We start from the raw sequence: 13,126 nt of genomic DNA, 5'->3' as shown, positions 1-13,126 counted from the left end.
ATAGTTACCAGGCCTGTCAACATTGATCCCAGGCCACCTGTATCCATCTTAATTTGTGGCCTTTCACATAGCTGATGACTAAAGAGACTTCAAATGAGTTTTAACCCCGTTCCCTAGGATTTATGAGGATATGAATCTTAATCTCACTTTCCCACTGTTATCTCTGAGTGACTGGACAGATAAGAAACCAAACTCATGTCAAATAGTCAAATAGTCCCAAAGTTTTCATGATGTTTTGGGAAGCATGAACCACAGCAGTTAAGATAGGTTTCACTGTCTGCTTTTCTCTCACATGGCAAGAGGTGATCAGGACATGCAGGGACGTCCTCAAGCCCCATCCTCAAGTCACGCTGCAAAAACCCTCTGGAGGAAGTGTCTCTCCTCCGAGGTTTAGGGATAGAGTCTCCCCTCGGAAGTCCCCTCTCCTTGCCCTTGCCCTTCTGTCATGCCTTCCTGCTGAATCACCAAGGGTGGTGTGTAAGAGGAGATGGGCAGGCTTTGGGCAAACACAATTACAATATTCACGTTAAACTCACAATAGGCATGGTTAGTTAACCAACCTCTGGATTCCGAGTCACACAAAAAGTTCATCATGCAAAGCACATCGATGCCTCTTTTACCATTTTTCGTTTTGAAGGTACTTTTGACTTCATTCTGACAATTATATGAAGATGTTCTGGAAGCACTAATAGACTACGGATGTCGTAGTACAATCTCCATTTCTCTGGCTTAGAATCTCTTGACTTCATGCACATTTCGGAAAAGACACATTGATTTCATATTGAGCTTTTGAATTTGGGGTTGCTGCATTCTCTTCTCTTTATTCCTATAAGTAATCCTTCTTCTCTGATTTTTGTTGTTTGAGATCTGAAGTTACCTACTCTTTCTTGAACTGGACAAAATAAATTACTCACAGGATACAGCCAAGTTATAAACAGTATTGTCATCATCTGGGGAGGCAGGGCAGAGATTCCCGGCATAATGAGCTTAATTCACTGGAAATAACAGAATATGTCTTCTAATGTTTACACAAACGTGGGCTTGGCTACTCCCCGACTCTGCATCATTCCAGAAACAATTCAGCAAAGAGAAACTCAACCTTCCAACATTTTATTGCATCCAAGAGACACTTTTATTTCCTATGAAGCCTCTTCTCTCCATCTTAAGGAACAGTGTAAAATAGAAGAGAAAGGTACAGACACAGACTGGTGGTCAAATCTTGGCATCACCACTCACTGTGTGTGTGACCTTGTTAAAATGGCCTAAGCCTCAGTTTGCTCATTGGTAAATGGCAATAACATTACCTGCCTCACAAATTATTGTTACGATTACATGGGATAAAAGATGGAAAGAATTTACTCAGCACAGAGCCTGGGATATGTATGTGTCAATAAATGCTAGTAGTAGAAGCATCCATTTGAATGTTCTGAAATAGATTATTTCGCTTTGGTCTTTAAGACATTGAGTGTCATGACGGCACACACGCGCACACACACACACGCACACGCACGCACACACCCTTCCCAGTGCTACTGCTGTCATCTACCATTGGTTTCTCTTCCTCACTGCGCATTCTATGGTTCCCTGACCTAGTGTTGTGGTTTCTCTTTTAGGCTTCCAGGCAAGGGGATACCAGGGTTTGGGGCTGCTAAAAAGGTTCTTCCTTCAAGTGACAAGGTCTGCATTAGAACATGCTGACATCTTCCTGGTGAAGCTCCTTCTTGGTGAAGGTCTCCCAGTGACACTCAGACACCATTTTTCAGAAGAAGCCTGGCAAGAACAGGTGAAAGCAGACTCCTTCTTCGTGGAGAGCAGGGCAGCAGGCGGGTGGTGGTGAGCAGCCTCCGTCCGGGGGAGGGAGACAAGAGGGCGACCCCAGCTGACCATCAGCAAGCCCGCATCCTCAGCCCCAGATGAACAGCTCCACATCGATTTGCTTCCTGTCAGATTGTACCCTTTATGCAGGACACAGTCACTAGAAAGCGCTTCTTTTCTCTGCCCATTTCCTCTTCTCGGCATGAATTCCCCCTTTATGCAGACTAGCTCTACAGTCATGACTGCGTCCACCACGAGTCAAAACAACCAGGCCTTCCGTCTGAGAAAAAAATCCGCTTCGGTCTATTCTATGAAAATTGCACAGATCTCAAATTGCTTTTTTAATCGAATTCTGTACTTTTTGACCAGTTTGTTTATACTTTTGCATCTTTCCTGAATGGTTTGGAGAGTTTTTTATATATATTTAAAACCATAGTGCCAAAATTGAATTTTAAAAATAAAGATGAAGGAAAATAAGAAAAACTAGTAAAAGCGAAGCCTTGGAATTAGTCCACCAGAAAGCCCTGCAGAAGTGCTCGTTTTCAGATCAAGACTTGGCTCTGCTCAGCCTATGGTCAAGGCAAAGCTCAGGCCAAACAGTAGAAACGGAGTCCCACAGACAGTCAATTTGCAGCGTTCTTTTCTACTCACGTAACAACTGGCCAGCGCAGCCCGGTGACTGCGTTCTTCTCAGGTGATCAGCCCTATGTAGGGACCTCTAAATATCCTTTAGCAGTCTTCCTGTCCCAGAGGGAACGAAAGGCCAGAGGGTGACGTGGCCCCTGCCGAGTAGCGGGAGGGTCTGGTCAAGCTCTCAGGAAAGGGTGAGACCCTGCCTGGAGCCAGCAGCCAGCAGGTGACCTCACCCAGCGTGGCTCCGGCCTTTCAACTTGTTCACTAAAAGAGGCCATTTTTCACCGAGACATCCAGGAGGCCCAATCTTTCAGAGTGGGCGGGTGGGCGGGGCCGGCGTATGGGTGGGCGGGGCGGGCGCTCGCACCTGCGGGCGGGCGCCGCGCGGGGCAGGTGTGCGGGCTGGGCCGTTGTGCGCATGTGCAGAGTCAGGGCCCTTTGGAATCGACCCGGACAAGCGGCTGTTACTGGGGGCAGCCTGGGGGGCGCTAGGGCGGCAGGTGCACCCCAGACAGCGCTTCACCCCGCAGTAAATTCCATAATTACAGGTCACCGAGTGGGCGCCCCTTTGAAGTGAGGGACTTTCTTGTTCCTGCGGCGGATACAATTTGGCTGAGATATCAAATGTAGATAGTAAAAATTTAATTAACAAATCAAAGCCTTTATCTGGAGTTTTTAGAACTGTGGCCAACAGTTTTCTTCCATCTTAAGAACTCCAGTCAGAGCCGAAGAGAAGAAAGCAGCGCCTTTGTAGAGCATTAAACCTACAACTTTTCCTGGTGAGTGCTCTCACAGATAAGGCTCCCCATAAGCGTCTGCTCCTTCTGGAAGAGGCTTTGAGGCCCCTCTGCAAAGGGGCTGCATTTTTGAAAGCCCTCTGAGACTTTGCTCTGGTTAACCGTTTGTCTTCAGAGCCCAGGGAGATTCTCCCAACTAGCCAAGCTGTGAGAGACGCTGTCCCTCTGGTGGGGTTACGTGGACAGGCCACACTCCCAGGACCGAAAACACAACCGACCCAGTCTTTCTTCCGGGAGCGTATTGTGGACTCAGTCTTAGGAGACACGTAGAGATAAAGCAGTATTAATTACTCACAGGTAACAATTTACTTCCCTTTCAGCCTTTCAACACATTCACACGAGGGAAGCCGCGAGGCTGCCATCCACCACAGCTGCAGATGCGGAAGCCAGGCTCAGAAAGGAAAAGAATGTTTTCTGCCTCCTAGTCCAGACAGAACTCTTATGAATAAAAAGCACGAGGAAATAATGCAGGGCAACGTGTAATTAACATGTAATTAAAACATCAGAATCCAACTTTGTGGATTTGGATACAAATGAACTCTATACATACCTATATTTACTTAAGGTTATCAAGATGTAATCTCTGAGTGTGATTAAACGTGATTTTTCTTTCCATTTTGTGTGTTTTGCTCTAGCTTTTAGGTTTTCTAAAATTAACGTATGTTCAATTTATAATAACAAATTACTACAGCAGTTAATCGAACTCTTGGAGGCAGAGACCAAGTGGCCCCAGTGGCTGGCTCCCAGTGCTGATAGCCCGTAGTTTGGGATTAATTGGACTAGATAGGGTTGAACTGGAGGGAATAGGGAAGAACAGAGTTCACTCCAGATTTCACGCACAGGATAAGAAGTGGGTCTGAAGGAGGAATGCACAGGAGAAGCAGGCATCCATCTGTAGAAAGCATCTAAAAGACACAAAGGCAGGGACACCACTTGACCAGAGGAAATTTAGGAATTTCTCCCTCATCTCACTTCCTTTTCCAGTGCCCAGGGAATAAGCGTAAGCCAGAGGACTCCAGATATTCTCCTCTGGTCCATCAGCTGTTACATTGCTCGCATTGGCACTGTGATTTCGAGAAGAGTGGAAACAGTGAGGAAGCCTGAAAAGGGAGAGAGGAAGCCCCTTGAGACCCAAAGCCTAGGAGCAGAGCAAATCTACTCCTCTGATCTGAGAGCAAGGGTATCTCACAGGCTATGTCCAAATGAGGCTAAAACTGGGGTTGGTTTAGTCAGTTTGGGGGCACTAATATATATGGGGTGGGGGGAGATACAGGCAGGCTGTGAAAGAAGGAATGGGATTAGTCCAAGTTAAAATGGCCAATTCAGAAGCAGCGTGGCTTAGTGACCTTTATCACTGCACAGGAGCAGATGGCTCCCCTCGCCACTATGTTCCAGTCTGGCAATGTTTCAGCACTGCCAAGCCATCTTGGCCAGCTTGTCCCTTCAAGTGAAGTGCCTGACTCGTCGGAGACCATCCTGCCCGAGGCCACCTGAGAATCCTCACCTGGAAAAGGTTAAGAAGCAGCTGGCCAAAGGAAACCCTTCCTGACTGCACGCTGCCACTCCAGCTCTCGTCCACCATCCGGCCCCCAAGGAGGTTCCCACTCCAACAGCTAGTGTTCCATTGCTAAGCATAAATGTGGTCTAAGATGCATTTGACAAAGAAAGGTATTTAAGACTGTCATGATTTCTCTTTCAGGTGACTGTCTTGTTGGAAAATAAAAGAAAATGCCCGTGACACCCTCAGGGTGGGGGCAAGTCATCGGGAAAACTGTAAGAAGATGCCATCACGTTTAAAGCATCAAATGGTTTTTTGTGTGGTGTTTTCAATTTTTAAAAATTTTTATTTGTGCTTCAAAATTTAAACCCAAGACACATAGACTTCACAGAAAAAGCATCACATAGCTTTAAGACATATTTCTTCACCCTGTGGTTAAAACAGAAAAAAAAATTTTAAGAGCTTCAAAAAATAATAGCATTGCAGGCCTTAATTTATTTTTACAATTCGCTGGGTCTGCAATGTATTAAACATGAGAAGCTCCTCCTGGCTGGTCTGGTTTTCATAAGTGTGCCTTGCTAATTCATCTGCACTTGCTTCATGACTGGGAGAGCTGGCAGGGCAAGACCGGGTCTAGGGAGCTCTTCTTGAGCAGCACATAGCTGACCATATGCTCACTTAGACCTTTGATGGATGGGATCTGGTAAAAGGGGAGCTGGTATTTAGGCTACAATCCTGAAGGCAGATGTCCAAAATCTCAGGTGTCCCTATTGATTTGTTAAAGCAATTCATTAATCAAGCAACACTTTAACTATAGTTGCTATTTCTCGGGTCCTTAGTACATGCCCAGCACTGTAAGCTATTGTACTGTTAATCGTAACAGCATCCCTGAGGAGTAGGAACACTTATCCCTACTTTTCCATGACACAATAATTGACAGAGATAGGCTTTGACTCCTGGTCCATTTTACTACGAAAGCGCCTGTTCTGAACTAGTTCCATCCTGCCACCATTCTATAGGCAGATCTGTTGGGCATGTAAAACCATACATCTGCGGTCCCCGCCTGCCTGCTGTGTGTTTTAAGGTATCTTTGTGCAGTAAGCTATCCACATAAACTGTCAGCTCCCTCTGACAGGATAGCAGCAAGTGCTGTAGCACTCACGGGGAGTGTGATCCTGTCTGCTGGAAACACCAGGGAGGTTTCCACGGAGGAGTCTGAACTGGCTCTTCAGTGATGATATTGTGAGAAGAAACTGGAAGGCGACCCAGGTTAATGTTTTCATATGTTCTGAGTAGGTTAGAAGATGGGAGGAGCCATTCTTAAAACATCTTTATGTGTTCTTGCAACACTTGGGGAGAAAAGATCCATTTCCATGGCTACAATAGTTCTGAGTTTAAATCTATGGTAACAAGCCCAAGATAAAGTTAACGCCACCACACCACCAGCAGCGGCTGCCAGTTATCGAGTGTTTAGTCTGTGCCCAACACTGTAGTCAGTCTTTTGCAATTATCATCTCATTAGATCTTCCAGTAATCTTAAATTCCTATCATATCCCCATTTAACAGATGAGGAAACTGAGGCCTACGGGGGTAGGTAAGTTGCTCATGTTCACACAGCAACTAAATAGCAGAACTGGAGTAGAACTGGGACTCTCTGCTGTAAGAATGTGCGCTTCAGCCCTTGGCCATCCTGCCTCTCTCTGTGCAGCAATGTATGGAAGACATGGGGAAGGACTCAAACTGACTCCAAAAGGACATTCTGGGAAGATGCACTGTGGAAGCAAAGAAGTTTGTACTAGGGATCAGAAGTGACTCTCTGAGAATTGAAGCAAACCCACAGGGTTGGAGAGAAAGTGAAATGAAAGATGGCAACGCTCAGAGGTGAAGCGTCATCATTTCCTCTTTTCCTCCAAGAGAAGGCCCATCTGGCAAATAATCCAAGTCCAAGGACATAGTTAAGAGTACACGTGTGTGGCCCAGGATGACAGCAGGTGATGCACACAACAGGGGCCTGAGTATTTGTCCCCCAAGGGGGCCGAGACTCTCAGCCTGAGAAAAATGAGCATCCACAGAATGGGATCTGGCTGGCCTGGAAATTTAGGGTTCCAAGTGAAAATACTGACTTGCTGTTTGTGACAGGTTATTTCCCCCCTGGGAGGCCCGTCCCATAGTTAGATATTACTGTGGTCACTACACTCATTAGTAGAAAGCTGATGTAAGAATGTCACATTGGTCTACGATTGGCTTTTAGTTTGGCCAACACTGAAAGGCTGAGCCAACTGCGGAGGGCTCTGGCACATGCTGGCCAGGAAGCCTGGGGTTGCGACTCCAGGAAAGGATCAGGTCACATAGCACAGAGCCACCAACAGTCCTCCTCTCCTCCAGTACCTTCTCCTGCTGTCTCCACAGCTAGGCCCCCACCCCACTGAGAGTCTGTCCTCCTCTCCTCCAGTACCTTCTCCTGCTTTCTCCATAGCTAGGCCCCCACCCCATTGAGAGTCTGTCCCCTCTTCCCTCCAACCCTCCAAAATCAGAAGTCATATAAAACTCATGGCCTCAGGGACGAGCTTGGGACTGAGAGCTGGGGGGGTCCCAGATTTCAGTCTGTGCTCAGCCCAGAACCAGCTATGTGATCTGGGGCAAATCACGTGTACATCTAAAACCTGCTTGAAGGACACGGCGAGCTCCCAGAACAGTGAGAATTTGCATGTCCAGAAGAAGAGGGAAGGCCCCAGGGAGGAGCCCTGGGTTTGGGGGCTACTCTTCCTCACAGAGCAGATGCCAATTCCAAAAGCAAAGGCAGTGACTGAGAAGCTGAGCATAGCTTTTCGCAAACTCATGGTGCGGAGGGGTCAAAAAGAGTTCAGCTTCAGCAAAGAGAAGGGGCCCTGGGAAGCAACCCAGGTTCTCCATCCAAATCCTGAGAGGCTACACCCAAGGAGCAAGAGGGAAGCAGGAATGGACCAGCCCTCGCGAGGACTGAAGCCCAGCTTGGCCCCTGAATCATCTCAGTCCCTGACTGGATCAAGATGCTCAGCAGCCTCTCAAAGGCAAAAGCAAGCTCTTCAGGCAGAACGAAACTGTCTCAGGTGGGAACTCAGAGATGCAGGAAGACACAAAGAGTGGTGAGGATGTGGGTAAACAGAAATGAATACTAACTATACAGTACCATAATTCTGCCCTGAAGGGGTTCAAATATATGTAAAATTAAAACACACACAACAATAGCACAAAAGGATGGAGGCAGGTAAATGGATGTAGTGTAAGTGTCTGACACTAAGCTTCTTGATTACAACGTAAGTGCCTGACATTAAGCTTTTAATTGCCGAGGCATCCATTTCAAAGATATCCATCTCGAAGAAACGCACTGCCAGCTGTAGAACACACTACTAGACAAGGAACCAGGCTGCCCCGGCCCATGAAGTTCCCCTTTCAGAAAGCCCTGGGTAACCCTGCTTTTCCCTTCCCACGCTCTAATTCCCACTCTTTATGCTTTAAATTCGCCAATAAAGAGTGAACCCACAAAACTCTAAGCACCCCACCTTGGACCCTAATAAAGCAGAGCCCCAGGGCCATGTTCCCTCCCTCTCTTTCTACCTGTGACCCCGCTTTGTGGCCCCTGTCATGCCGCGTACCCTCCAGGACTTGTGAGTCATAAATCCTTTTCAAACTTCCCCGGTGGTTGTTGCTGAGGTGCATCTTGCAATCTTAATAAGAACCGCAAGGCCCCGTCCAGAAGCAAAATTAGCTCCAGGTGGGGAAATTCTGTGGGGGCCACCTCAAGTGGTCCGGGCCCAGGTGAGGGCCTCGAGCATTCCTAGCCCACAGCATCACTGCCGATGGACTGAGACCCACGCAACAATGGAGCTAAAGTGTTCTCAGTTTCCTTCATTCAGAAAGCCGTAAAAGAATTAATTTATGTTAGACTTTAGTGAATCAAGGAAGGATATTATAATTTCTATGATAACTGCGAAAAGAACAGTAAAACAACATGTAACTAACAAACTAATAGCATAGGATAGAGAGAGGAATAACACGATGATTAACTTAAAAGGGACAATAGAAGAAAGATAAAGAACAAAGAGAAGGGAACAATTAGGAAACAAATAGTAAAAGGGTAGACTTAACCCAAATATATCAGTAATTACACTAAATGTAAATGCACATTTCAATTAAAAGACAAAGATTATCAGATGGGGCGGGGGGTGGAAACTGATGCTTATAAGACCACACCTTAAATATAAGAGTAAAGAAAGACTGAAAAGATGGGAAAAGATATAGCATGCAAATAATAACTAAAGGAAAGCTGGTGTAGCTGTCCTAATATCACACACTTTAAGGCAAGAAGCATTCTTAGAAATAGAGAAGAATTTCATAATGATTTGCCTAATAGAAAATAATAATTTTACCAAGGTTTTAATAAAGAGGGAGTCAAGCCACAGAGTGGGAGAAACTATTTTTCACAAATCTGTCTGACAAAAACTCTCAAATTCAGAATACATGCATGTGCCACATAACAGTGTTTCGGTCAATGACAGACCACATCTATGATGGTGGACCCATAGGATTAGTATCATAGAGCCTAGGTGTGTAGTAGGCTATACTATCTAGGTTTGTGTAAGTACACTCTATGATAGTCATGCGACAAAGTCGCCAGACGCATTTCTCAGAACGTATCCCCATTGTTAAACAATGCATGACCGCATAGGAAAAAACTCCTACAAGTAAGTTAGAAAAAGGAAGATAGTACAATTTTTTTTTTTAGTGAGCAAAATCTTAAACAGGGACTTCACAAAAAAAGGATATCCAGATGGTCAAAAGACCTATGAAAAGATGCTCTATTTTATTAGTCATCAGGGAAATGCAAAGTAAACCACAATGGGATACCTGTAGATACCGCCACTTAATGGCTAAAACTAAAAAGACAGACAATATTAAGCATTGACAAGGATGTGGAGCAAGCGGAGCTCTCATACCCTGCCAAGGCAGTGTATGTATTGGTACCAACCCTAAGAAAGTTGTATGACGATATGCACCACAGTTGGACATACACTTGCCCTATGACCAAGCAATTGCACCCCTAGGTATAGAGCCAAGAGAAATACGTGTCCATGTCTACCACAGACATGTTCAAAGCAACTTTGTTCATAATACTCTAGAACACGAAGCAATCAAAATGCCCGTTAATTATAGGATGGATAAATATGGTGTCTATAGTATATCTACACAATGGAATTCTGCTTAGAAATGAAAGGAAAGCGAGTGAACTTCTAGACATGCAGCCCCCTGGATGACCCTCAGCAGTGTGGAGGAATCACAGAAGTGTGGTGGTGAGAGGAGGAAGCTGGACACAAAAGAACACACACTGTGTGGTTCCATTTACATACAGTTTAAAACCAGAGAAAAGGATCTATAGTGGCAGCAGCCAGGATGGCTGTCACCTTGGGGGAAGGTGGTTGCGACTGAAAGGCGTCACTAGGAGGTTTCTGGAATGTTCTGCCTCTTACCTGGGTGCAGCTTACACAGCTGAGTTCAGTTTGTAAACGTCATTGCACTGTACACATAACAGCTGTGCACTTTTCTGTACAGACATCATTCTTCAATTTAAACAGAAAGCTTATTTCGATAAGTCTAATATATCCTGCAAGAGGAAGACTCTCTGAAAGTTTGCATCTTTCTCAGACTCTGTGAGCAACAGGACGGCTGGGATGGGCTTTTCATCCCAGGGTCACGGACGTCAGAAATCCCACACCTTCAGGCACCTCCCAGACCCACATTGTCAGTTTGGGTTCGAGACGAGCCAGTTTCCCTGTCGCTAACACCCAGGCCAGGGCAGGGTCCTGGGGCAGCCAGTCAGAGCCGGGCTGAAAAGAGTGTGGGTAAACCAACAGGCAGTGGCCAAAGGCCTGGGACTTTTTGGGGTAGCCCTACCCTGTTTGTGTTGCAAAATCACATTCCCTAGTAAATGAAGCATTAATTTGATTGAATTGCAACAAGCGTGGGTTAGAAAAAAATAATAATAATTGTACTTGCTGGCATGGCAAACGTTGGCATTGGTCTCCTTACATCACTTCCTGGCATTTCTTTCCTAAATGGACGACAGAGCTGATGACCTCAATTCACTGAGGTGTGAACTGTGCTGTGACCTTGTTTTGGATCTTTGGCTGGCCAGGCGTGGAGCAGAGGATGGGAGTGGAGTGGAATTGGCTGTCAACCAGGTTGGAGACTGACGGTCCAGGGCCATAAGTGTCCTACATCCCTCCTCAGCAGCCTGCTGAGCCCCTCCTCAGGGACTCGGTGTGGAAGCTGCCTTTGACACACAGTGAAAGTGTTGCTCCAGGAAGCCCACTTGATGGGAAGTGGGAGGCCAGCAGACCACGTGCACCTGGTGGACAGAGGGAACGCAGGTCTTCAGTTATGTGGATCTAGGCTCTGGCTTTAGGGGTAAGAGTTAGCGAGAGCAGATGACTTTCCATCACAAAGGGAGGGAAGACTGGGGTGGGGAGTTGCTAAGGAGGCAGCAAAAGGTAAAAAAGAGAGTGCTGAGTCAAGCATGAGAGGCGAGACCTCAATTGGCAAAAGCAGCAGCAGCAGGAGGTTTTAAGAGCTGGGGAGTCTGCTGTCTAATTAGGTTATGCGCTGGGGAGAGGCTGCACTGTGGCTGCCTACTGCCTTCTCTCACATCGGTGACAAAAGCCTACTGCACACAGCACCATGTCAGCACTGCCTGGGAAGAGGGAGTTCCACTTCCAGTTTGGGGTGAGCCAGGGAGAAGACAAAGACACAGCCTCACAGCGCAGGGCAGAGAAGGAGAACCCAGACACAGCAGGACAGTGGAGCAAGGGCGGCAGGAGGGGAGCTGTGACACCTGCCCTAGGGAGGCAGGTCGTACTCATACAGCAAAGGAAAGAAGTGGCGATTGCACAGGTCGTGGCGGGCACTGGGTGAGGAAATACAGAAAGCGTGCTGACATGGTGGCTGAGACCTGTCAAGACAAGAGAGCAATTATTGTCTTGCTCCTTGAAATACCCTCTCCTTGCTTCTCCCTTTTTACGAAGTCCCAGCAGGCTAAGGAGCCATCTCCCCTCACCCTAGCCCTAATCCATTGCCGGCTTCCCTCCTCTGACCACTGTCCCATCTCACTGCCCCAGGAGAGTTCTGCTTTAATCTCAAGGTTCTGCATTCAGATCCAGCCGATTCCCACCCTTGGTCTAAGGCCTCTACAACCCAAGGAGAGTTTGGTTATGAGTTTTTGGTGTGGAACTAAATTGTTCTAGGGCATTGCAGTCACACAGCATGACACCGAATTCGGATGAGGAATCGGGCGCCCCTAAGAAAGGCGTTTTTCTGGTCAGCAGAGCATCCTCACACCGTGGGGAGTTTCATCTCTTGTATTCAGTCACGGCTTTCTATTTCAACATCACTCAACAAAGCCTCGCCAAATATCCTAAGGCACGCAAGCACCCCTTCCCCCTGGTCAGCCTGGTTTTATACTTTTCGAGAATGTGACATTGAAACAAGTTCTGTTCCCTAGATCAATACTTTACTAGGTGGAAACGTGCAGATGAAAGAGGCTAACTAGGTTGTGTTGCTGCCTGCCAGGAAATCTGTGAAAACTATTTTCATCTTTGCTAAGAGGTAAAATATTTATGTCTTTAATAAGCACAGCGACTGAGACATAAGTGTGCTTATAAATAGCTACACCAAAAATGTGCATACACACGCTACTTCAGTTAGGAATGTGGGGCCTTAGGAGTACCACTCTGACTCCTCCCCAGCTCGCGGCCCTCAGGGTAAAAGATAGCTGCCACCATCAACTTCAAAACAACTCTCCCTTTTCCACAGCCCCCAGGCCTTACGAGGGAAGCTCCCTCACGCTCCTGTTTATCCTGTTTATCGCGGATGCTCTTCTTCCAACCTCCCTGCGACAGCTAGGGCTCACAAAGGCGTGGCAGTCAGTTTCCCCGCTGTCAGGAAAGTGAACCCTTGGTCTCAGGCTGCTGGGTCGGGGATGACCTCAGGCCTGGCCATCAAGCGGTGCTGACAGTGTGGCAGGCAGAGTTTCTAGCTGCATTGCCTATCCATGTGGAGGGATCTTCCAGGACCTTCATGAGCCCCCAATACCAATTATAGCTCTGTGTAAACACACCCCCCTAAACACGATTGGCCAGCTGACAGGTTAGGATAAAACAGTCATCTGACCAGAACCGCTAAACCACTCAGTTCAGGGAGCTCAGGTTACAGGGACTATGAAACCTGAGTCAAACCTGAAGGACTGAGAGGACACAGGACACTTTCACCAGCCAATCTCCCTTTCTTACTGCCGGGTGAACAGCAATGTGAAAGAAAACGTGTGTTGGCACCAGAAACAGTTATGTGACTC

At 46.9% G+C, this 13,126-nt stretch overlaps 1 long non-coding RNA gene across 4 annotated transcripts in view; it reads right to left on the bottom strand.

Moving 5' to 3' along the window:
- LOC139084499 (uncharacterized) overlaps nucleotides 1-13,126 on the bottom strand; it is a 55,363-nt gene that overhangs the window by 18,901 nt on the left and 23,336 nt on the right. Inside the window, exon 4 of one of the 4 annotated variants that reach the window (XR_011541924.1) lies at nucleotides 10,773-11,128. The exons of the other annotated variants lie outside the window; for them this stretch is intronic. This is a non-coding gene — a long non-coding RNA (uncharacterized lncRNA). The remainder of the gene's footprint in view (nucleotides 1-10,772; nucleotides 11,129-13,126) is intronic. 4 annotated transcript variants of the gene reach the window in all.

The sequence above is a fragment of the Equus przewalskii genome, chromosome 7 (genome assembly GCF_037783145.1).
Source record: "Equus przewalskii isolate Varuska chromosome 7, EquPr2, whole genome shotgun sequence".
In the NCBI taxonomy this organism is placed as follows: Eukaryota; Metazoa; Chordata; class Mammalia; order Perissodactyla; family Equidae; genus Equus; species Equus przewalskii.
The sequence above is the reverse complement of the archived record's forward strand: the minus strand, read 5'-3'. Positions and strand labels throughout refer to the sequence as shown.